General features: G+C 47.3%; 1 long non-coding RNA gene across 3 annotated transcripts; it reads right to left on the bottom strand.

The window, feature by feature from the left end:
* Positions 1-10,414: 10,414 nt before the first annotated feature.
* LOC105463771 (uncharacterized) lies at positions 10,415-25,054 on the bottom strand. 3 transcript variants are annotated; one of them, XR_011626376.1, is made up of 7 exons: positions 24,874-25,054; positions 23,581-23,684; positions 22,552-22,694; positions 22,004-22,139; positions 19,556-19,831; positions 13,210-13,308; positions 10,415-10,545 (listed from the first exon to the last, which is right to left on the bottom strand). It is a non-coding gene; the product is annotated as an uncharacterized lncRNA (long non-coding RNA). The 3 variants fall into 3 exon arrangements; XR_011626377.1 differs by lacking the exon at positions 22,004-22,139 and having other exon boundaries at positions 24,874-25,048; XR_976515.2 differs by lacking the exons at positions 10,415-10,545; positions 13,210-13,308 and adding an exon at positions 15,086-15,147 and having other exon boundaries at positions 24,874-25,052.
* Positions 25,055-25,076: the final 22 nt, after the last annotated feature.

The following is a 25,076-nucleotide window of genomic DNA, read 5'->3' as shown; positions in this document are numbered from 1 at the left end:
GAGGCAGAATGTTTATCAGTCTGCCACCAAGTAATAATTGAGCATCAGCCGTGTATCCTTGGGATCTGAGAAGGAGATGGAAGACCCAGAAGATACAACCCCTACCTTGTGGGAATTCTCAGCATGGTAGAGGAGGCAAGATTGACAAATAAAAACAACATAGGAGAGAGGCCTGGCTATGTGCTCACGGTATAAGTGCTATAGGGACCCGAAGTGGGCATGGAATACCAGGAAGCTTCCTGGAAAAGGGCAAATTTGACCTGGGCCTCCACATGTTCTGAAGGCGTGAAGAGCAGGCAACTGATAAGAGGCTCATAAGCAGGCCACTGGGTTCCCTATTTTTATTTTTTTTTTTTAATTTTGAAATAACTGCAGACTTCAAGAAGTTGCACAAATAGTACAAAGAGTCCCCAAGTACCCATTACCAATCTTCCCCTAGTGAAATGTGGGAATGTGGGGATAGCTGCAGCACAATATTAAAACCAGGAGATTGACTTTGCATAATATGATTAACTAATTTATAGATCTTACTTTGCTTTTACCAGCTTTTTGCAGGCACTCTTTTTCGTATGTGTCTATGTATAGTTCTAGAAGTTTATCACATGTATAAATCCGTATTGCCACCACTACAATCAAGGCATAGAATGACTGATCACCACATAGGAGTTCCCTCAAGGGCACCTTTTTTGTTTGTTTGTTTGTTTTTTGGAACAGGGTCTTGCTCTGCTGCCCAGGCGGGAGTGCAGTAGCACAGTCACAACTTGCTGCAGCCTCAACCTTCTGGGCTCAAGCGATCCTCCCACCTCAGCCTCCCAAGTAGCTGGGACTAGAGACTACCACCATGCCCAGTTAATGTTAGTATTTTTTGTAAAGACAAAGTTTTGCCATATTTTCCAGGCTGATCTCGAACTCCTGGGCTCAAGCAATCCACCTGCCTTGGTCTCTCAAAGTGTTGGAATTACAGGTGTAAGCCACCACCCCACATTAAATTTAAATTGCCCACATTATGCCCTGCACAGGCACTAAGGATGTGTGCCTGCTCATCACTCTAGGAAAGCCTACCTATCCTATCTTGCTCCGCACAAAGAGACCTTTCCAGGGAAAGCAAGTTGGGGACTGAATGTCCAGAGAGAGATCTTCTGAGGTTGCCTGAAGCCCCCTGCACAAACCCCCTGTGAAGAGGCTCACCTTATCACGTTACTAAGGAAGGAGAAACTGAAACCCTGAAAACCTGGTCCTCCCAGGGTGAGTCTTGGACAAGTTCCCTGAGGTTCAGCACCACGGACAGATCCAGGGCACAGGGTAAGACAAAGAGGGTTCATAAAGAAAAGAGAGGGCTGGGTGCTTCTCTGGGTCACCTCGTAGTCTGGAGATAGAGAAACTCTAAGTGAGTGCGTGACCCACTGCACCCCTCCCCCAACAAACAAGGGCGCAGGGCAAGGAAGAGGGGTGCATTTCAGGAGAGAGATCCCTGCTTGCCTGACTCTTCCCCGTTATTCAAAGCTTATCCTCAATCTCTTCTGTTCTGAGGATCTCTCCTTGACTTTCCCACCTTGCTGGCTCCCTTCTCTGAATTAATTTACCCCAAAAACTGGCAGCACCATCCAAGACAGCCGAGAGCACACCATGTGCTTTTCTCTGCCTGCTCCCACATATGAAGCCGCACCCCCAGCCAGAATGTGAATGCCTGGAGGAAAGACCAACTTGTCCTTCACTTGTCTCTTCCATTTTCTCCCTTTTTTCCTCCCACCCAATGTAGTTCCACAAAGGGTTAGGAAATCAGGGTCTTTCTTGGGGACATGTTAGCCAAGGGATGGCTCTGTCCTTATTTGATTCTTCTTCCAGAATCCCACCTTGGGCATCCTTTCTCCCTGGCACTATTGGACAAGGAGCAGAGGGAGCATATTCAAACCTCAGTTTGCCTTCCAGAACTTCTCAGCCAAGCTTCCTTCCCCTTTTCCCATAAACTGTAAGACCCTTGCCCCTTGGGAATCCTCATTCATGGTACTTTCCCTGGAATTATCTGTGCATCCTGGAGTTAGCCTCACCAAGCCTGAAGAACACCATCCCCAGCCACCTCCCCACCAGCAGCACTGTCACGGGTGCTGTGCTGCACCACCCAAATGCCCCCTGAAGAACTAAAGGGCTTACTCTCCCAGCTGCCAGGAAGATGATTTTTTGACACTTCTCATCTCTCAGCCCCTCTGGGAGTTGTCTCAGCTGAAGAAAGCATCCGTGCCTAAGATAACACCCTCTTCCCAGGGCAGTCCACATCCAAAGACAGGGTATTAGGGCCCAGTTCCCTCACCCCAATACTGGATGACTCTGAAGGGTCCTCCCAACCTCAGAGCTCCTATGGAATCAGTGGAGGCTCTCCTGGAAACTGCATTGCTGCCCAACTTTTCCCTCTGCCCAATCCTGCCTCCTCCCTTCCCCTACAGGCACTGGTCCTGAGACCACTTCCTAATGCTTTCTGCATACTGGTTTTCTCAGAGTATGCTTCCAGGGAACCCCAACCTGTGACATCTCTAAAGTCTTGGCCCTGTGGGATCAGGGTTCTAATGGCCACCAGGCTGGCTACTCAGATGAGGCCCAACAAGGCGGAGTGGAGCTGCCCTGTTTATTAATTTCCCACAACTCTTCAGAAAGACTCTGTTCACGCCACAGTCTATGACAGTCCTCAGCCTTGCTCTTAGAAGTAGCCCCACCACCCGGAGGTCCTCTGGGTCTTCTGGCATAGTGAAACAAACTCTGAAGGTAGGCAGATCCTGCCTCCAGTGCCTCCAGGTACTAGGTAGGTGCCCTTGGGCAAGTTCCCCAATCTCCCCAAGCCACTGTTCCCAGATCTGGAAGCAGAAATGGTAATGCAGACATCATAGGCCCATTATGAAGGTTAAGTCATACAACACAAGTAAAAACATTTACAAAGCACAGTTCCTGACATATAAATATGTGCTCAACAAATATAAATTCCCTTCCCTTCTTTTGAGTCTGAGGGCATTTTGTAACAAATTGCCAATTAATATTTTTAATATTGAAATATGACATTTTAATAGTATTGGCCATCACAAGTACAAGTGTGGTATAAATCTACAGAAAACGTTGCAAATTTTTCATGTGATGGATCAGGGAGGCGGGAAGGTGGTCGTTCAACTGAACTCTCCCTGTATGCTAGTCTTCTTCACATCATTGGAAAATTCTTGGCATCTAAAGAAGATTCCTCATAGTGCAAAGACTATCAGGTGTTTTCTTTGCATCCTAAAGGAAAATGGAACCTAGCCAGGCCACCTCTATACCTGGCTGGGGCACAGAATGTATCCCCATAAGACAGCAGAATCAGCCCTTCTTCCTAAGCAATAGGTAAATGGATTGGAGAGGAGGTGGTACCTTAAATTATGGCTGCTTTGGCCACACAACTGGGTGCTAGCATCTGGAAGAGAGGATGTGAGAAGACAATCAGCCTGTTAAGAGAGTTTTATGAAAGTATAAGTTGTCCCTAAAATAACAACTCTAAGGATCCAACTCTCTGACAATGATCTCTTCCCCAAATGCAATGATCATCCACTCCCTCAAGCATCTTCCTGCTCTCTCAGACTTACTTCCCCCAAATCCTTGTTCCCCTCTCCCCGGGCAAGCTGGAGAAGCCCTGACCTCCCCAGAACAGGTGCTCCTCCCCCACTGTGGCATCTGTGGCCTGGGTGTGTAGGGTGGGAGCTGGAGGGGGCTTGGGGAGCCCAGGGAGGGAAGCCACACCCTGGGCACACATTTTACTCCAGCTGGGCCTTTTCTGACAACCTTGGACCAGCACACAGCTACACCCACACACAAGCACTGGGCTCAGAGAGTGCTGAATTCAGCCCCAATTAAAGGGCCATCTCAGGGCAGGCTGCCGGCACCAGCAGCTGCTATTTTGGGACTTGGTGAAGGCACTATTTTCTCTCTTGCTCTCTCCTCCATCTCAGTTTTATTTTTCTCCTCTCTCCCTTCTCCATTTCCATTATCTCTCTAGGATTTTCTACCTGAGTATGCATTTATTTTCACCTCTCAGCTCCTCCGTCTCTCCAGCTGCCCCCATCTCTGTGGCTGGATCTCACTCTAGATCTCTCTTATCAAATCAACTTGACAAATACTTATTCCCCACTCCACTGTACCAGGCCCTGGCTGGGCTCTGGAGAAGAAGCGATCTGCAGGTCCCTGACTTTGAAGAGCCCTGAAGTGTGGTCTGCCTTTCTCTGCTTCTCTCTGACCATTTCTGCATCTTGACCTGCCCTGCTCGCCCTGCTCACCCTGCCCAGGAAACCATTGCTTCTAAAGGCCAAAGAGAGGATTCACATTCCAGTTGTCCTATCTCCTGGTCCACTTGCAGTTTCTGTACCTCCAGTTTCTGTGCCCCAGGTTCCCAGTTCTGGCTTTAGAGGCTGGGGACTTCTGTCCTCCTCCAGGCTTCCAGTTTCAGCAGAAAAAGAAGGGCTGGCATTTCCAGGGTGAATCTGTGGCAGCAAAGGCTCCAAAATGCCCAAGAGGCCCACGGCCAGGCCTCCCCACCATCCTGGCCCCAAAGAGACCTGGCCCCATGCCTGCAGCGTAGAACCATTTGGTCTCCCTTGTGTGGTGAATTTCACTGTAATTTGGTCTCCAGGTCTGTCTCTTGAGATTGGCCGTAAGCCAAGATAGCTACTCTCTAGGAGAGCCGTGATGGGGGGAAAGTTAGGTTTGCGTGTGTGAGACACAATGAGGACGTGAAATTAAAATGCAGAAGGATGAGAAATTTATTACTTTCAGGTCCCAGATAGGTTAGGGGTGTCAACGGTGTCCAAAGGAAGTCCAAAGGTGACAGGGAGTTCAGCTTGGGGGCAGGGGGAAGAGAGAGAAAGAGGGGACCTATGGGGCTTTGCCTTTATTAAAGCCTATAGTGTTATCATTTGGGCTTTCCCACAGGGGTTGTGGATTGGCTGGTTTAGAGAAAAGACACACGAAGGGGGGACTCATTTACATGACTCTGGTGTTGACCATTAGGTTTCATCATGGTCAGAAGCTGTGGGACCAGTGGTATTGGGTCAGTGGGATGAGGAACAAGCAGGCTATATTGCAAACAACTACATGGGGAAGGGAAATTTTTTGGGTTTTAAATAATTTATATTAAGCCTTAGAATGGATGCTGAGACAGCAACTACCTTAAAACAAATTTATGACACTGGGTCAGACCAGCAGCCCGTGCTCCTTGTCAATCAAGAGATTCAGGATTCATAGACCAAAGCCTCTTCTCTGTCTTCTCCTCATTCCAGAGGAGCCCCCTCCACTGTCTCCTGCCCCAGGCACTGCAGCCCTGGTAAGCTATCGTGTACTCACGGCACCGAGCTCTCCCATCATGGTACCTGCTGGCTGGATTTAACCTGACTGTGCTCTTTGACACTGAGTGTGGAGTAGGGGCAAACTAGGACCTGCCTGCAAACTCTCCGGAGGTCCTTCCCCTCAGTGGATTCCCTTCTTGGGCTTCCCCATGTACTGGAAATAAGGGGTACATGGTAACTTCTTATGTGTATTATTAAATCAATAAATTTAAAAACTTAGCCAGACACATGAGTATTTTCAGATGTATTATCTTATTCAATTCATAGACCAGTCTTATTAATCTCATTTTAGAGTTGCAAGAACAGAAGCCCAAAGAGGTTACACAAAGTCAAATCACCAGGGCTAGGGTAGGAAGCCAGGCCCCCTGATTCCCTAGTCAGGGCTTGCTCCGAAACACAGCTCTTGCCTGTCAATAAAAGAAGGGGAAAAAACACTTCTACACAGCACAGTTCTTCCTCAGAGAGTTCTTCATCTGAGATCCCAGGGCCTCAATGCCCTTAGCAGCTGCTTGAGAGATAGAACCAGCTCTTCAGGAGAGACCGTGCAAGGCACCCGCACACTGAGCCAGACTCAACCTGGCTGGGACCTCAGCAGAGCAGAGAAGGCCTGGCTCTGGGCCAGGTGGGCACAGCTGGTGACAAGTTCTCAGTCAATGGGAGCCCAGGGACGAAAGGAAGCCTTAGGGAGGAAGGAATGCTCTTTGAGCTGGTGTCAGCCAGAGGCTCAGAGGTGAAAACATCAAAAACTCCCAGGTGGCTGGCAGGACTGAGACCCCATCTCCTGGGGGGAAACAGGAGGCCGACTTGGCAGGGCCACCTCTGAAGCTCCTCAGGGGACGGACATGCCACTCAGGGCCTCCCTGGTGAACAACCGTGCCCCTCAGGCCTGTGGCACAAGAGGCATCTGAAGCTGGCTTTGGGGCTGGGGAAAGAGCAGTTGGGAAGGTGCTTTGATACTGCCTGTCTTTGGTGGCTTTTTCAAGCTCGCCCTGCTCTTTGTCAGCAGTACCACATCAGGGTGTGCCAGATTAAGAGGAAGCAGGTGGTGGAGCCTGGGTGTGCCAGGCTGCCTTGGCCCAGAGCTGCTATGCAGAGTCAAGGACCCCAAGCCTGTTGGTACCCTGACCTCTAGAGACCCCTGGCTCTGGGCTGGCCTGCCCCATGTCTCCATGGCTTCTAACCAGCAGACTCCCAGAGCCAGCCCTTAGACTCCAGGGGACCCCCAAACCCTCAGCCCCAGGCCTTGAGCGCCACATCCTGCAGGTCACCAAGGCCTGAAGAGTCGAAATCCCTTCTCTAATCCACTCTCTCTTCTCTGGTTCCAGCACCTCTGCCGGGTTCTGGTCTTCTTCATCTCCCCCGGGACTGTTGTTGCCCACGATCTTCTGGCTTCTGTTCTGCCCTAGCCACCCAGAGCCGGCTTTCTGATATGCAGGTCAGGCCCTGCAGTCTCACATTCTTGCTTCCACTCATCCTTCACCTGACATCCAGGGCTCAATGACTTGGCTCCTGTCGACCTCTCCAGCTTCCTCCCCACCTCTGCATCCAAGGTCCCCTCCTGAACTCAGCTGCAGGCAACCACGGCTGCTCCTCAGACGTGTCCACCTGTTCTCGCCCTTGTACCTGTGCCATGCTGTCCCCAGCTATGACAGAATCCTCCCACTCTTGCCTACAGGCACTGGTCTATCCTGACCTTCTACTCAACTTCTAGACTCCATTCCAGCTTTGCTTTCTCAGCAAGCCTTTCCTGGAGGCTGGGCTGGGCCTGTGCCTCCCTTGGGCTGTCTCTGTGCCCCGTGTGCCTGATCTCACTACTTGCCATGCTGGGCTGTCACTGCTGGCAGGTGTGTCTTCTACAGGAAACTGGGCTTCACGGAGGGCAGGGGTCATTTCCAAGTCACCCATGTGGCTCCACAGCCCAGCATGTAGTGTGAAAAATAGGCAGCCCTGCACCAGTTCCCACCGTATGGTTGAGGCAGACATACACGCACATGCACACACACACACACACACACATACACACACGCACAGAACTACTGAGCTCTCACAGGACTGTGTAAGCTAAATTGAGGGCAGAGTCAGCAAGGAGGGTTCCCTTGAGAAGGCAGGATGTGAGCTGGGTTCCAGAGGCATGCTCTGCACCTTCTGCGGATGTGAGTGTAGACACCCGAGCCAAGGCTGGGTGGCCAATGACTGGTGCACTGCATTGCACTGATAGCCTAGTGCTTCCTGCTCCCTCTGTCTTTGCCCTCTGCGGCGTGCCTTTGTATTACTCTCCCACTATGGACAGTGGTTACGTCACTACCTCACCTCTTGATTTGACCCAGCCATGTGACCTGCTTTGGCCAATGGGATACTAGCAGACATGCTGCAAAATGAAGTTTGAAATGGGCTTTCACATTGGAGCCTGCCTTCTTGTGTCTCTGCTTGTGGCTAGCTTAGGTCAGCCAATAGCCAGCTGACCTCCAGAGGGAGTGACCCCATCTGCAACTGAAGAATCACCCAGCAGAACCCAGACTAAATTTCTGCCCCACAGGATAATAAGTTAAATACCTACTATGTTAAGCCACTGAATTTTGGGGACTTTGTTATACAACAACAGTGACTGAGGCCGAGGCGACCAGCCTCTTGAAGGTCAGGCTCATCCACAATGGTGCCCACGATGGGTTGGCCATCTGAACAGGACCATCACTCCTTCAGCATTGCCACTGCCCCCTCTGCCTCAGCCACCTTGGGCTCTATGAGACCTCACACATGTCCTGTGTCTTTGCACAACCTGTTCCTTCCTCCTGGAAGACCCATCCTCATCTTGTCCTCTGAATCCTATTCACCCTTTAAGACCAGCTCATACCCCGAAAACTTTGTAGGTTCACAGCCTCTCTGCCACCATCAATCTTTTGGGAATGAAGTAAGGTATAAGTGAGCAAAATCTCCCCTTCTGTCTCCTGTCTTCCTGTATCCCCCTGTGCTCTGCCGCTAGCTTTATTGCAGCACATCCCCTTTCATAGTTATCAATCCATGCCATGGCTCCTGACCACTAAGTAGGGAGGGAGGCCCCACTAAGCGAGTGGCTCTCACGTAATCCTGGGTCCCCCCAAGCTTCAGCACTAGCCCAGGTACCCAAAAGTATCCTTGGAGAAGGCAATGAATAAAGATGAACAAGCTTTCCATCTACTGATTTCAGAACAATGAGACATGGTGCTATGTAAAAAGCCCACACTGAAATTCAAAGACCTGTTTTCAGTGCCCTGCAACATTTGCCAGGGGCTTGCCTCTCTCTGAGCCTCAGTTTCCCATCTGTATAATGAGGGGCCAAGTTGACTAATTTCCCCAGACCCTGTCAGGGCTGAGCATCTATGGAGTGTGCTCAGGGATCTGGTCCTCCGGCTGCCAGCTCTGGCCTGGTTCCTCACTGGCCTGGGTTGTGTGACAAAGCTTCCCACCTCCCAGCAGCCTGGCCAGTCCTTTGGATAGTGGTGGCTAATGAGCTGGCCTGGGTTCTTTTGACTGCCAGCATCTTCTACTTTCTGAACCTGCCAGTGGGATAAGGAGGCCTTGGTGTTGGGAGACATCTCTTCTGAAAGCTCTACTGGTCAAGGCTGGGTCCCTGCCTGTCTGATCGGAGAGGCCTGGCCAGTCTTCGGGACACACACACACACACACACACACACACACACCATCCAAGGCTCTCTCCTGGAAGCTTCTGCTGGGCCCCTAGGAAGGAATGCTGACTGGCTGTGCCTTCCTCCCTTGGCATCCCCTAGAATCGAGTAAGAAGAAGAGAGAGAAAGGGAAAATGGGCCAGTGCAGATTTAATCACACAGAGGAAGACTTTTCCATTCCAGCTCACTGAAAACCAGGATGAAAGATCTCAGAAGCCAGAATCCAGCCAGGTTCACACCTAGGGAACAAAGTTTCCTGGGATACAGTGCAGGAAGGGAGGCTAGATCTGAACTAGAGCTTCTCCTCCAGCCAGTATTACCGCTGCTCACTCCAGCCTCACTCAAGGAGGTGGGAAAGCTCCAGAGATGCTCACCTCATGCATCTCCCTGGCATACCAGGAAGAAGTCTGGGGCAGAAGTTCATGGGGTCTCTGTGGCCCTAGGGTAGGGCTCTATTGCAGCCCTAGGGTAGAGGGCTAGGCCACCGGGGCTTCCAGATTGCACCCATCACAGACAGTGAGGGGCTGACATGATGTAGCCTCTCGGGCTCTGCCTCCTCCCTCGTCCGGCCCTCCTTCCAGCAGATAAGCTTGAAGGAAGCAGGGAGAGGCTGTTTGTGGATGCAGAGGAGCTGCTCACTCACTGCTCTGTTCTCACGCCATCTCCTCGCACCACACCCCTGTGAATGCTAGAGGCAAAGACTAAGGCTGAAAGTCTGGAGCCTTGGGTTCTAGTCTGGGTGTTTTCCCTTGATATCTTTGTGACCTTGGAAGTTCCAATTCTTCTTTTGGACCCTGGATATTTCTTCTGCAGGTAAAAGGTCATAACTCCCACTGTCAAGTGGCTGCAGGATGGCAAAGACCTTCTGAAACCATCAAGCACTTTACACAGATGTTTTCATTATTGAGTCCAGAAAGGTGGTCCCCAGTGTGCTTGAGGCCTCACTGTCCCCTCTTTGCTAACCTCTTTGCAGCCCAGGCTTTGGGAAACACAGCCAGGACCTGGCCTCTGCTCCCCGCCTCATGTTTCCCAGCCAGCAGCCCCAGCGGTCCCTGCACAGGTTCAGCACCTGTTCTGAGCCCATCCTGGGGCAGGGCTGTCAGGGACATAGAGAGGGACCTTCCCTCCAGCTCTCTCCCTGGGTACAGAATCACCCAGAGAAGAGTGAGAGGCTGGAGTGGGACAGAGTGTGAGCAGAAGCTGGTGTGTGGAGTGTAGACGCTCAGAGAAGGGAGAGGGTGGCGTGGGCTGGAGGAAGGGAGAGGCTTGAGCTGGGCCATAAAGGACGCGATCGCTGTGTGGTGAGCATGGGCTTGGCACATTAAGGTCACACAGCTCTAGAGGCAGGAGAACCTTGTTCCAAAGGCATGTTCTTGCCTGCTTATCCCGGTTCTAAGGAGCAGACCCCATGCATAGAAGTCCACAGTCTGGAAGCCAGCAGTAGCTGGGGGCCGGAGGACGTTGAGGCAGACATGGGGATGGTACTAATGGCCCAGGTGTCCCCTTCTGCTTCTGTCATAGCAGCTTTTGCTCTGAAAGAAGAAATGCCAGATTGATGAATGGGTGGTTAAGAACACAAGCCCTTGAGCTGCTGTCTGCTTCTGCCAGAATGGAGGCCAATTATCCGGACAAGGCATCCAACTTCCTGTCAGGAAAGAGGACACCAGAGAATCTGGCTCTGTCCACACATCTTATGGGTTTGTCAGTTACTTGCTGTCATCTCCTGGGTCCGTCAGTTACTCTCCACACATCTCCTGGGTCTGTCAGTGACTACTTACTTCCCCTCAGAACTAAGCCCTCCACATCCACACATTGTCTGAGCCACGTGAGGCTTGGAGGGGCAGAATGGGAATTGTCACATCAACCTAGGGAGGAGGAAACTGAGTCCCAGGAAAGAGAAGGAGCTTGACTTCAGTTCAAGGCCCAGGACTAGAAGCTGGGCCTCCTGCTCTTCAGTTGAGTCAGTGTAGCCTCGCTACCTGAATAACCTAGGTCAGTGCAGACAAGTTAACTAGGTAAAATGGGGACAAGGGATCCATTTTGGAATAAAACTGTGGAGATGCAAGATGACCACTGTGTGTACAAGCCCACCGTGTGCTAGGCATGGTGCTGGAGACTTTGCACAGTGCCTCATTCAGTACTCAAATCCAGCCCCACAATGAGGTATCTTCAAGCTACAGAGGCTTGGAGAGCCTGGGCAACTTCTCTAAACCACCCATGAAGAAGTGGCAGAGCTGGGGTCTCAACACCAGTCTCTCTGAGGCCTGAGTTCTGCATCTTTCAGCCACCACCTGCCCACACCAGAGAACTGTCTGCATTGTCAAGAATGGCTGGGCCAGGGAGGAAGGAGTCATGTAGGCAGGATAGCAGTGAGGGTCCCACTGTGGGCCCTTGCTTCACCTTGGCTTTCTCACAACCTCCTCCAGGGTGAGGACTAGGGCCTGGCACCTCCGGGAATTGGCTCAGAGAATAGCACCACAAGCAACAGCAATAATTTTTTTTTTTTTTTTTTGAGACAGGGTCTCGCTCTGTCACCCAGGCTGGGGTGCAGTGACTCAATCATGGCTCACTGCATTCTTGACCTCTCAGGCTCAAACAATCCTTCTCATCTCAGCCTCCACAGTAGCTGAGACTACAGGCATGTGCCTCCACACCTGGCTAATTTTTTTATTTTTTGTAGAGACAGGGTTTCGCCGTGTTCCCCAGCCTGGTCTCAAACTCTTGGGCTCAAGTTATCGACCTGCGTCATAATAACTTCTTCTCTTACTGGTGCCTACTTTTTTTTTTTTTTTAGATGAAGTCTTGCTCTTGTCACCCAGACTGGAGTGCAGTGGCACGATCTCAGCTCACTGCAACCTCCGCCTCCCAGGTCAAGCGATTCTTCTGCCTCAGCCTCTGAAGTAGCTGGGATTACAGGCGCCCACTACGACGCCCGGCTAATCTTTGTATTTTTAGTAGAGGCGGGGTTTCACCATGTTGGCCAGGCCGGTCTCGAACTCCTGATCTCGTGATCCACCCGCCTTGGCCTCCCAAAGTGCTGGGATTACAGGCTTGAGCCACTGCACCCGGCCTAACTGGTGCCTACTTCTACAGCTTTCTCTGTTAAGCCCTTTACATATACGTACACTGCATGCAAACTCCCTCACTTAATCTTCAAAACAAATCTTCGAGACAGGTCTTTTTTATTGCATGTTATACATAAGGAAACTGAGGCACAGAGGAGTAAAGTTCCTCTTCAGTCTGTCTCCAAAAGCTTGTGTTTTCTACAGTCTGCACTACCCATGGATTTCAGATGGAGAGAAAATCATCTCTCTGACAGTGAGAGTTGCTTGAGAGGGCTGGAAGGAAGCGCCCTGTAGATGAGGCTTTTTTGGTGAGTGTGTGGGGGCTTGTGCACACAGAAATACTATTTATAGCTACCTTTTAAAATTTAATATGCAATTGATTAAGGATACGCATATAAAAACATAGCTTTTTAGAAGGAAGGATTAAGCTCCACTTACCCGTCTTATTGTTCTATGTATAAATGCAATAAAATAAGAACAAGACCTTCACTTTTTCTTCAATTAAAGTTTGATTAACTCAGATTGAAAAAGCTACTCCTTTAAACAATCAGTGCCATTTACAACTTAATTAAATTTGCTTAAACAATTTCAGCTACATTTAAACATTTAATATATTTGATTTTCCTACGTAACTTAAATATCTAATAGAACAAGCAAAATCTTCTTATCATGTACTTGAAAATCCACTGTAAATATAATAAATTAAATTTATAAAAATACTGCCTGGGTGTGGTGGCTCATGCCTGTAATCCCAGCATTTTGGGAGGCCAAGGTGGGCGGATCACTTGAGGTCAGGAGTTCGAGAACAACATGGCCAACATGAGGAAACCACATCTCTACTAAAAATACAAAAATTAGCCAGGCATGGTGGCATGTGCCTGTAATCCCAGCTACTCGGGAGGCTGAGGCAGGAGAATCACTTGAACCCGGGAGGCAGAGGCTGCAGTGAGCTGAGATCATGCCACTGCACTCCCACCTGGGCAACAGAGTGAGACTCCGTCTCAAAAAATAAATAAATAAAAATAAAAATAAATAAATAAATAAGTTAATTAAATTTATAAATAGAATGACTTTTTACATTATCTTAAATATTGCAATACTGTTTGCAAAATTTGTTACATTCTCCCATACCTTTCAACTTAAAATTACATGTCTACAGGCTTCTGATTACAGCTAAGACAGAGTAGGCAAACTTCATCCTCTCTCTTCCACTGCTTACAAAAACTATCCCTGGAATGAATGCATACAACACTGTTTAAGAACTCTGAAAAAAATAAATAAGAGCAGGCAGATTTGTGGGAAATAAATGCTCAAAGAATGATCAATATGACTGTGAGTTTTCTGGTATTTTCCCTCCAATATCTCCTGGCTTGGATGCTAGAGGGCCAAAATACCACTACACAGTTGACAAGCAAAAAAAGCTCCAAGAGAAACTTTTCCTTCTAGCCAGAGGACTGGGAACAGGGACACTGCAGGTCAGAGAATGGCCCCAATTGTTCTCGCTTTTACTCTCCTGGGTATGTCTCAAGGAAAGCCCCAATCATGAAACTATACTCCTGTAATGTTGGTAGTGCAAGATCTAAAACCATGAGGAAAATCCTTCTCTCTGGCCAGAATTGGGAAAGGGAGCCCCTATGGAGGTGTGGGGAAAACTCTGTTGGTTTTTCTTTCTTTCATCTTTTTGCTTCACCCAGGAGGTGGACCCCAGGCAGGGGAAATATGCAACAATTTGGGGAGGGAAAAACTCCAGCCTTGCAGCACAAAGACCAGGAAAAGGGCCTCTGGGCGCCAGAGAGTGCAAGGGAAATCATGGAGTGCTAAAGAAAAGACTTCCTTAAATCTGTGGGTGAAGTCCTGGACTCATCCTTGAGCAGGGCATGTGTAGAACTGATCCAAAGCAGAAAGCAGGTCAGGACTTGTGGTCTGAACCAGATAGGATTGATCACGTAATATTCAAAATGCCCCAAATTACTCCATACACAAAGAACCAGGAAAATCTCAATTATTTTCAAAGAAAAGATAATTCACTGATGCTGGCCCTGAAATAATCCAGATGATGGAATTATCACACAAAAACTTTAAAGCAGATATTATCACCATAGTTCACAAGTAAGAAAAAATGATCTTGAAATGAATGGAAGGATAGAAGCTGTCAAAAAAGAACCTGAAAATCATTTTAAAAAGAATAAAATGGACATTTTCTTGCTAGAAAATACAATAACTGAAATTTTAAAAATCACCCCATGGTCTCAACTGCAAAACAAAGATGACAGAAAAAAGAATCAATAAACTTGAAAATAAATCTATAGAAATTATCTAATCTGAACAATAGAGAAAAAAAGATTGAAAAGAAAAAATAGAGTTTCATGGACTTGTGAGATAATATCAAAATGTCGAATATTCTTGTCATTAGGTTTCCATAGAAAGAGAAGAAAAGGCTTGCTTGGTGAAGAAAAAAACTTGAAGAAATCATGGCTGAAAACATCCCAAATTGGTAAAAAGACATAAGTGTATTGATTCAGCGATCTCAGTATATTCAGAAACCCCCAAAACAATAAATTCAAAGAAAACCTCACCCAAAGACATCTTAAACAGCTGAAGACCAAGGATAAAGAAAAAAATTAAAAGCAGCCAGAGGAAAGCAATACAATACATATAGAGGAAGAACAATTAAATTGACTTCAGATTTGTCATCAGAAACCATCACAACCAGAAGACAATGGAAAAAATTCTCTAAAATGCTGAAAGAAAAGAGCTGTCAACCCAGAATTCCATACCCACTTAAAAAACAAAAGAAAACAAACAAACAAATGAAAAAAAAAAAACCAAAACCTTTTTTAAAGGCAAAGTAAATATATTTTTATATGAAGAAAAACTAAGAAAATTTATTGCTGACATGCCAGCTGCAAAAGAAATGCTACAGAAAATTCTTCAGGAGAAAGAGAAATAATTCCAGTATTTGGGAGATTTTTCCAGATGTCTTTCTCTTATTCATTCTGAGTTGCTCCTGTAGCCCACTGCTGCTGCTACTCTCTTGGAGAAGGTCATACTCCCACTCAAAACTTGGAACTTTAGGAGTAAAAGAAGATGACAAAATTATAAAGCTAGGTAAACATAATAAATTATTTTCTCCTTAAGTACTTTAAAATATGTATGACAGCTGAAAGCAAAAGTTATAACACGGTATAATGAGGTTTTTAATGTTTATAGATGTATATAACGAGTACAGCATGGAGGAGGGAAAAGGACCTATATGGCTGCAAGGTTTCTATATTTCACTTGAAGCAGTAAAATATTAACTCTAGATAGACCATGAAGAATTAGGTATTTGTATTATAATCCCTAGAAATTTTTAAAAAGTACAAAAGATACTTTAAAAATACACTTAAAAATACAAAAAGATATAGTAAAAAAGGCAACAGAGAAAGAAAAATGGAATACTAAAACAATATTCAAATAATCCAAAAGAAGACAGAAAAGGGGAAACAAAGAAATAAAACATAGATGGGACAAACAAAAACCAAACAATAAAATGGTAGACCTAAATCCAACCATATCAACGAATGTATTAAGTGTAAATGGTTTAAACACACCAATTAAAAGACAGAGACTGTCAGATTAGATTTTTAAAAAATAAGATCATCTCTATGCTATATATAAGAAACTCACATTAAATATGATATAGATAGGTTAAAATTAAATGATTTTTAAAAATACCATGCAACTTTTTTTAGAAAGTTGGAATGGCTATATTTATTTAAAGCAAAGTAGACTTCTGAAGAAGGAAATTTATCAGAGATTAAGAGGAATATTACACAATGAAAAAAGGGTTAATTCATCTAGAAGTTGTCACAATCCTCAATGTATATGTATCCAACAATAGAGCTTCAAAATACATGAAGCAAAAAACTGAGAGAAGTAAAAGGAGAAATAAACAAACCCAGTTATACTTGGAGACTTTAACAAAACTCATCTTTCACTGACTGATGGAAAAGTACACAGAAAATCAGTGAGGACATAGAAGACCTGAACAACACTACCAATGAACTTGATCTAATTTATATTTGTAGAACACTTCACCACCAACAGCAGAATGCACATTCTTTTCAAGTTGCCCCAATATAGACCATATTCTAGGTCATAAAACAAACCTTAACAAACTTAATAGAATAGAAATCATACAAAGTATGTTCTCTGACTGTAATGAAGTCAAACGAAATGAATAAAAGAGAGATATCTGGACAATCTCTCAAATACTGGAAATTAAGCAACACATAAAAAATTCATGGGTTAAAGAATGGTGAGGTTGAGGAGCTGGGATGCTGGCCAGGGAAGTTTGCCCATGCTCTTAATCAGTAGGCCACATGGCCTCTCAAGGTTTTCCAGAGCCTTGAATGCCTGGCTAAGGACTTTGAAATTTGCATTTATTCAATGGATGAGTGTTTAAGGGTTTTCACATATAAGACAAAGCACTATTTGCAAACAGATGGAGTTGGGTATAGTTTGTGAAGGGGCAGGAGAAGGTGCAAGACAAATCTATTCTGCCCCACCAGGGAGGTAAAGTGAAATTAAAGATTTGGATTTTTCAAGATTTTTTAAATTAAGACATTTTTGAAACAGAGCCCATCCCTCCTTTTTCACAGAGGTTATTTCCATAGTCTTTTGGGGTTGTAAGAGGGAGGAGCCCATCTTTACCATCAGACAGGGGCTTTCAGACAAAGGCCATATAACCCTGCAAGAATGGGGGTTTCCCAAGAGATAATTAGCTTATGGCTCTAGAGAAGTTACTTAACCTCTCTATGCCTCAGTTTCTCATCTGTATGATGGGGATGATATCAGTTCCCACTGACTGGGCCCTGGCCTCGGGCTAAGCCGCCTGGAAAAAAGGCTAGAAGGGAATTTGAACTCCTGGCTTCCGGTAGCTGCAGTGGGACCCTAGCTGGAAGGTAGGTGGGAAGGTGTCTCAATAGTTTGCAGTAAGGCTTGGAGGAAGGTCTTAGCATGACAAGAAGTGGGACTCCTACCTCCAGGGACCCAGAGTGGAAGCAGGGTAGGGCATATTAAATATCCTCTGCAGTGACTTTGATCAACTACCATGACAGAGAGGGTTTCTGTTCTCTTTGAAGCAGAAAAAAGATCAATCCTTCTTCTTATCTCAGCCTCTTTGCACAGTGGCATCACGTGCTCCTGCAGCCACTGAGGTTGCTACTCTCTCGGAGAAGACCGGAACAGAGGAGGCAAAGCCCAACCCAGCCCTGTCTCCTCCCCCACCCCCGCCCCGTCTCCCCGTCTCCCTGCCTCCCTGTACCCCTCCATCCCAGGGATGAACAGAATCTGCCACTTTCTGGCCTTCATTTGGCCCAGCTTCGGAAGGAAAACGGAGGAAAACAAAATACCGGCCAGGCGCGGTGGCTCACACCTGTAATCCCAGCATTTTGGGAGGCCACGGTGGGTGGATCACGAGGTCAGGAGATTGAGACCATCCTGGTTAATGCAGTGAAACCCCGTCTCTACTAGAAATACAAAAAAATTAGCCCGGCATGGTGGTGGGCACCTGTAGTCCCAGCTACTCGGGGGGCTGAGGCAGGAGAATGGCGTGAACCCGGGAGGCGGAGCTTGCAGTGAGCCGAGATCGCGCCACCGCACGCCACCGCACTCCAGCCTGGGTACAGAGCGAGACTCCGTCTCAAAAAAAAAAAAAAAAAAAAAAGAATACCTATGTACCAGGAAATAAGACCTTCTAGGGCTCCTTCATCAAACTTTAGCTAACCTGGGTACTCCTCTTTTCCTCACAGTCTGACTTTTAAAACATTGCCTTCTGCTGCGATCTAAAGATAACCGGGATAGGAGGCAGGAGACTGGATTCTAGTTACCGGTATGCCTTTGATTTGCTGTGTGACCTTGAGTAAGTTACTGCCCCTCTCTGGAGCTTAATTTCTCATCTACGAAGCAGAGTTGCTGCAAATGTTTTTCAGGACTCAACTTAAAACTCTGTAGTCAAGATCAGACTGTGGCTAGGGCCAGACTTCATTGTGCCTTCAGGTTGTAGAATTGTCTTTCTCCGATCCTCTCACAAAGGAATTGCCCCCATAACCTTGACCTCACTGACTCCTTCCTATCTTGGCCAAGTGTTTTTCTGCACAATCTATTAGTGGAAAGAGCTGCTTGGCTAGTGGAGCAGCATCCGGAGTCTGCAGGCTCTGCCCATGAGGGGCAGGAGCAATTCCCATCAGGGCTTCCTCCAGCTTGTTCGAGGACTGACAACAGCAGAGGAGAGGGCTTGCAGGGTCACTCTGCCTTTGAAAGGCTGGGAGAAGAAGAGAATAGGACATGGGGCAGGATAGGGAGGAGTCGAGGTGGGAATAAGGGGTCGTGGGAGGAATGTCCTGGACCTCCTGCCTCTGGGTGTTGTCTTTATGACCATAGCAAGCTGGTGAGTTTGGGTAAGGGTCAGGGGTTTACCCCATGCAGGTGTAGCCCCTCCCCATTTCATTGGGTGAATGAAAGAGTTTCAGACACAGAGGAAGTGAGATCCTCCACCTGGCCCCCTGCCCCTAGAGGAGGTCCCAAAGACAAAGGGCAAAGGCCACAGGAGTCGTGCTCCTCCAAGCCAACCCAGTGAGCTGATGCTGCTTCCAGGCATCAGGCTTTGGAGAGCTCAGTAATAAGCTTCCTGTATCTGGTCTCCAGGATACTGACAGGTCTACTGTCAGGCCAGATCCAGGGCCCACTCAAAGTCTCCCAGGGTATAGAGGATGGAATAGTTCCAGAAAAGGGAAAAAATGAGGAATGAAGTGAGAAAGAAGTAATTCCAGTCTCCCTCCTTCTGCCCGACACTGGAGCACACCAGGCCAGATCTGAACCTCTTCTCTGCCTCTAGGACTGAGGGTGTCAGTGTCCTCCTCCTTTTCCTTCCCCAGCCCCAGCTTCGTGTGTCCCTTCCATCACTCCAGGCTCCTGGGGTCTCCTGCTCTGCCCTCATGAACCCTGACCCCTAATAAGTCCCCAGGGTCAGCCCTTTGCCCACTGCCCAGGCCCCTCAGTGGCCCCCAGCTTGGGATCTCTCCAGGAAAGTGAATCATCTGTGAATTGCTGCCATGACTGGTAAGGCCCAGGGGTGCCATTCTTGGCATCCTGCCCAGGTATTTGGACCTACAGGGTGGGTGTATTTGCATGTGTGTACAAATGTTCACACTTCAGAGTGCAAGTTTTGCGTAGAAGTGAGGTGCCCGGATTGATTTCATGCTGTTTGGGGGGAAACATGTAGGTGTAGGCATGTTGCAGCATGATATATATGTGCTTGTACATACATTACGTGGGGCTATTCGTATTTCTGTGGATCTGAATATGTTGGAGAGTGAATATTGAAGCATGTGGTCCTGCATTTTATGGAGGTTTGTGTACTCCTGAATTTCAGGAGTTTCATGTATAGCTTGCAGAGTGATATGTGTGCCCATGGGCAATGCGTGCTGGGTACCTGTGAGCTCTTGAGTAACTTTGCCACTTTCCCTTTGCCTGGAGGAACTTCTTCCTGGCTCCTTCCTCTCTGCCTCTTCTACATTGGAGGAAGAGCTGAATCTTGGCCAAATATTCCATCCAAGGTCAAGGGTCAGCAGCAAATTTAGTACTCCATGGTCCTTGCTGTCTGACCCATGTGGCAACAGCAGGCAAGTGAGGGTGGGGGATGCTGATTGCAGCTGGAGAATCCCAGGAGCAAGCATCTTGAGGAGTTCAAGGTTAGCCTTGTTGTGCTCTGAAACAAGTGATAACACAAACAACCACTGTTTACTGCAAGGGTGAATATACTAGATACGGTGCAAAGCACTTTGCAGACATTATTTAAACCACACAATAATTTTACGAAGCACCCCCTTTTACAGATAAGGAAATTGAGTCTGAGAAATTAAATGACTTAAGTTGGGTCAAATAACAAGTAAGTTATAAGACCAGAATCTGAACCCATGTCTGTTTGACTCTAAAACTCATGATTCTCTCTCCCTATTCTGGTCTACAGATTATGCTAGAAAGAGGGGAGAGTGGAGGAGCTCCTCTTCTCCAAAAAAATCACACTTACCAAACAGATCTGTTTGGCTTGTTAGAGGTGAGCCTTTATTTCGCAGAAGGACCTCAACTTTATACCCATAGATTTAAGATCTGGAACTCCCGGATGGAGAGAATGGAAAGGAGAGGTGGGCGGAGGAAAATAACCAGAGAAGGCCTCCTGGAGCTGATGGAGAGAAACATCGTGAGCTTTGGTGGGGGAGGGAATTGGATTTACAGACCTTGGTCTGCACCCGGTGTCCTGGAGCCCAGATGCTTGGTGTGTGAGGTTCCCTTGGCTTGCTCCTGTAGCTTCCCTGGGAAGACTGCTGTGTGGTCACCCTCAGGATGAGGATGCTGGTGAAGCAACTCATCAAGGTGAGATGATCAGAGGCACCCCTGCACATGCACAGCTACTCTAGTGCCCACTGGGAGACTCTGCTCTTTCCCTTCACTCCCAGATTTAAGTTGCAGGGAAAATGCATTATTTTTTCATTAAAAATTTGTTTTGGAATGGATGGTCTTCAGAGATGTAATTAGCCACGTTATTTCTCTCCATCAGCAGTCCCTGGCATTTGCTGGAGTTTCTTGTCCTTTTTCCTCTCCATTTCACTCTTTCCATCCTCTTTATAATCTAGGTTGCAATACTTCCCCACCCCCACCTCCAACCAGCACCACTTAGTCTGTTTTTAGACTGAATAACTATTTTAAAATCTGGAGAGGGAGTTATAGCAAACTCCCCCCACCCTCCCCACTGGGCTGTAGGATTACAGTCCCCTGAGCCAGCTAGGAGCTCCACGATGCCCACCACTGCCAACAGGATAGGGGAGGCAGCTCCACGTGACACTGTGACGGCCTGGCTAGTGGCAAAGCTAGGCAGAGCTAGGAAGGTTGTTGGCTCCCCACGTTCTGGCTGAATAATCCCAGGTAAGTTACTTAACCTTTCTGAGCTTCTGTTGGCCTCACAGTGTTCCAGGCTGGCACTCACTTAGGTAAAGCACTTCACTGGAGGTATACAGCAAATGCCCAATAAAAGGCAGCTGTAGTTGGGAGGTCCATAGGCAAGAGGGAGACTTGGGGACAGAATGAACAGGAGATATGGGTAGCAGGAAAGGCATAGCCTGGGCTTGGTGACTCAGAGCTACCTGCTTTTGTGGTGACCCAGGAGCCTGGGCTGGGGGACAGGTGACAGGTACAACCATGAGGAAGACCCCTTATGGAGCAAGCCCCACTGAGTGGAGAGAGCACTCAGGAGCTCCGCCTCAGCTGCCCACAGCTGAGTGTTCCCCTTTTGTCCAGAGTTGCTCCTATGGGTTATTTCTGGAATGCAAGAGAGCTACCTAGGAGGTGGGCTCCCCAAGACCTTAGAGATGGCCCAAAGTGCAGTAACTCCTTAGCCCTCCAACTAGGTCAGGGGACTTCTAGGGTGGCTGGGCTGGCTATTGCTCTGGGGAATCCAACTACCTTGGTGCTCAGAAAGGAGCGGTCTCCACCACTCCCCGTCCCTGCTATCCCATGCTAGTGACACATGACATGCAGCCATCTCCAGCATTGTCAGAAATGCCATGCTCCATGAAGTTGAGGGCAGAAAGCCTGGTGCCAAAAATCTAAACTTACCCTGGTCCCCCACAAAGAGGGGTAAAGAGAAAAGTACAGCTTCAGCATGGAAGATCTTTGGCATTTTGCAATGAAATAAAATCAGAACGCACGTGATTTATATCAAGATCTAAAGTGCCGCAGACTTAGACAGTCATGGGTAGGTATCCTTTGAAGGGGTTGATACTTGTTAACGGAGACAGAGTTGCACGGTGTTTTACAGAGTTGTGTCTTGTTGCATTGATGTGAAGGGGACTGGAGTGAACCTGGTTTTTAATACTGGCCTTACCTGCTTTTATAGTAATCCTGGTCCCCTAGGTTCCCAGAGACATGCAGAGAAGTGGAAATTGGCTCAGAGGGTCTTTGAACTTGTACATGGATGTCACTACAAGCCTCATGGAAGCAGGCAGCATCTTGACGTGAGTCTAGTTCACAGAAGGAAATTTTCCTAGTGATTTTTGTGGACAAGTCCTAGGCATTAGTAATAATACTGGTGATGCTGAGGATAATAATAACTACCATGCATTGGTAATAATACTGGTGATGCTGAGGATAATAATAACTACCCTGCACTCCAGGGCCATGCTGGGCTCTTTACGTACACTGCTTCAGTTAGCCTTCAGTTCTGTAAAGCATTACCATCCTCATGGCACATGTGAAGATGCCGAGACTCGGGCAGGGTAGAGAAGTCGCAATGTGTGGAGGATGGCAAACAGCACAACAATGCCCGCCAACAGGAGCAGCAGAACCAGGATGCCAGCCCACTCCATGGTTTATAGGTGTCGCCACGAAAGACACGACTCATGCAGGCACTAGATGGAACAACACTTTACTCACACAGAGAAGAGACAGAGCCAGATCAGCTGCAATCGCAGGTTCAGTCCTGCATGGCCAGGGGTCTCTTCCTACAGCAGACATAAGGTGATGGTCTGCATGCTTCCCTCTTGTGCAGCAGGGGGTGGACCCTGTTTCCTCCCCACCTGGAACAGATAAAACAGCGGGGTTGGCCAGGTGCCTGCCACATGACGCACAAGCTTAAGCAGAACAAAAGAGTACACACTGAGTCTGGAACAGGAAAAACATATTCCCACACAAGGCGATAAGCCCAACACAAGCTATGAGAGCTCTTTATCTCTTGGTAAGCAAGTGTTTTTGGCTCAAGGCCATTTGTATGGGGCTGAGCAGAGGTTAAAAGACCACATGCATGAGACTGCCTTTCTCAACCAAGGTCATATCATTGGTGTGCAGCAGAGCCAGGATTTGAACCAGGTCTTTCTGGCACCAAAGCCTATGAGCTTTCTCACGGATGAGAGGTCTTCCCCAGGCCCCTCCAAGTCTCCTCTCTCTCCTCACACCACAGCCACATCAGCTAATGGACAGCCAGATTCTGCAGAGAAAAATGGACTGAGTGGTTTTCTCCCTTCTTGGACTTCTTTAATGCAAACACCTAAAATGATATTTTCCCTGAAGAATCCCCATGTACAGAAGTTTAAAGCAGAAAGCTGAATTCCCATCAGAGATGAGAAAATACATAACAGAAAAGCAATATATGGGAATCTAAGGCACTTGGGCAATTATGTAAATCAATGGACATGGTAAGGATCATTCAGCCCTGGAAAAAGATGGACACATGTAATTCCCTTTCAGAATCTGAAAAAAGAAAAAAGAGGGATGGAATAAAAGCCCTTTTTGCTTCAGTCACAGAGTCCTGCAATTCTGTTTAAATATTAAGCCTCCATGTGGTTGCTATGGGGCTTTTGTAATATGACTAAACTGTATTTGCTCATTTGGGGAAGGGTTATCACCTCCAATTCACAGATAGGATGCCAGAGGTTAAAAGAAGTTCGGTAATTGATCTATATTCACCATGTTCATTTTAGAAGCCAGGTTGAATTTAGCCCTCAGATATTTCCAATTCCCGACCTGATCCTCATCTTCTCGAGGAAAAATTGCAGTGAATTCTCAGTTGCCTATGTGGTTAATGTGGAAGAATAGAGACATATATAATTCTAAATGATGTCTATGTCCCTTGCTCTAAACATTTGCTTCGGAAACTTCTTGCAGATCTTAGAATGAAGCCACCCTAATATGCAAGGGGCCCCATCCTTACTCCACACCTTCCCTACTCAACATTGCCCACCTCCCACTCCATGAAGACCTAGGGGCAGTAGATAAAAGGGAAGAGGCTCTTAACTCTCTCCTAGGTTGGGCTAGGGTAGTGGGTAGTGGAGAGAGGCTGATAATAAGGCATTTTGATTTAAAAGGGCTTCTGCAGTGCCGCAGGCAAGCAGAACAGAAACAGTAAATGAGACAATGAATTGTGTCCGCAGAAGACTTCCATATGGATGGTGATTCATTATGTTAATAAGGAGGTGAAAGCCAGAGGTTGACTGTATTCTGATTTCATGTCTGGGGAATCTGTAGCTCAGAAGCGGGGAGCATCCAAATTTGAGGTCAGAGTCCAAATTCCAATTCCCAGCTCCTGATTCCAATTTGGTTGGTCTAATTACTGTCGTCTTCTAATGACTAAGGATGCTTTAAAGCCAGATAGGACCTGAGTAGAAGAGCAAGCAATGCTTAAGGTGGAGAACAGTGATGCTGGAGACAAGCAGAGCCAACTCCTTGGATCCATGCAACAAATATTGAGCACATACCAAGTGCCAACTGATGGCAGAACTGGCATCGGGAGAGGGAACCACAGGAGAATCTGATATTGACCCTGACCTAAAGGAACTCAGGGTAGGAGATGATAAGGGGCATGCACAAATCTCTGTCATACATACAGAGAGGGAAGTGAGATGAGGTCTAAGACTGCTTCATTTATTCTCCCATTCAATTAAATGATTAACTCAGCTACTCAGGCACGATCCTGAGTGCTCTGGATAAAAAGCTAAGTAAAACTGATCTCCACCCCAGAAGCTACCATTCCAGTGCTGAAGCTGAGTCACCCCAGGAGGCATATCAAAAACATTCCCCAGCCCCTCAGGCCCCAGCCCTAACATACTGATTCTGAATCTGTAACTGGTACCCAAGACATCTGAAGCCTGGTTTCTAGCTATTCTCCAACTTTGGGCACTGGTCTGATGGAATAGGGAGGGAGTCCAGCTAAGAGAGTCCAGAGGAAGAGTCTGAGATAGAGAGCAAGGATTCATGACCCACCTCTCCCTGGAAGCCCTCCTTAACCAGCATAGCCCACACTGATCCCCATGTCCTCTGAATCCAACCTCCACTGTGTGTACTGCAGTTTTGCTTTTTTTTTTTTTTTCCTAACTAGCAGCTTTAATCCCTCCTCTCCTGCTTGTGTCTCATCTCTAAAGGTGGGTGCTCCTATCTTCCAGGTCATTGTGATGAGGGTTCCGGGG

The sequence above is a fragment of the Macaca nemestrina genome, chromosome 7 (genome assembly GCF_043159975.1).
Source record: "Macaca nemestrina isolate mMacNem1 chromosome 7, mMacNem.hap1, whole genome shotgun sequence".
Classification (NCBI taxonomy): domain Eukaryota; kingdom Metazoa; phylum Chordata; class Mammalia; order Primates; family Cercopithecidae; genus Macaca; species Macaca nemestrina.
This window is presented reverse-complemented; position numbering and strand designations above follow the sequence as displayed.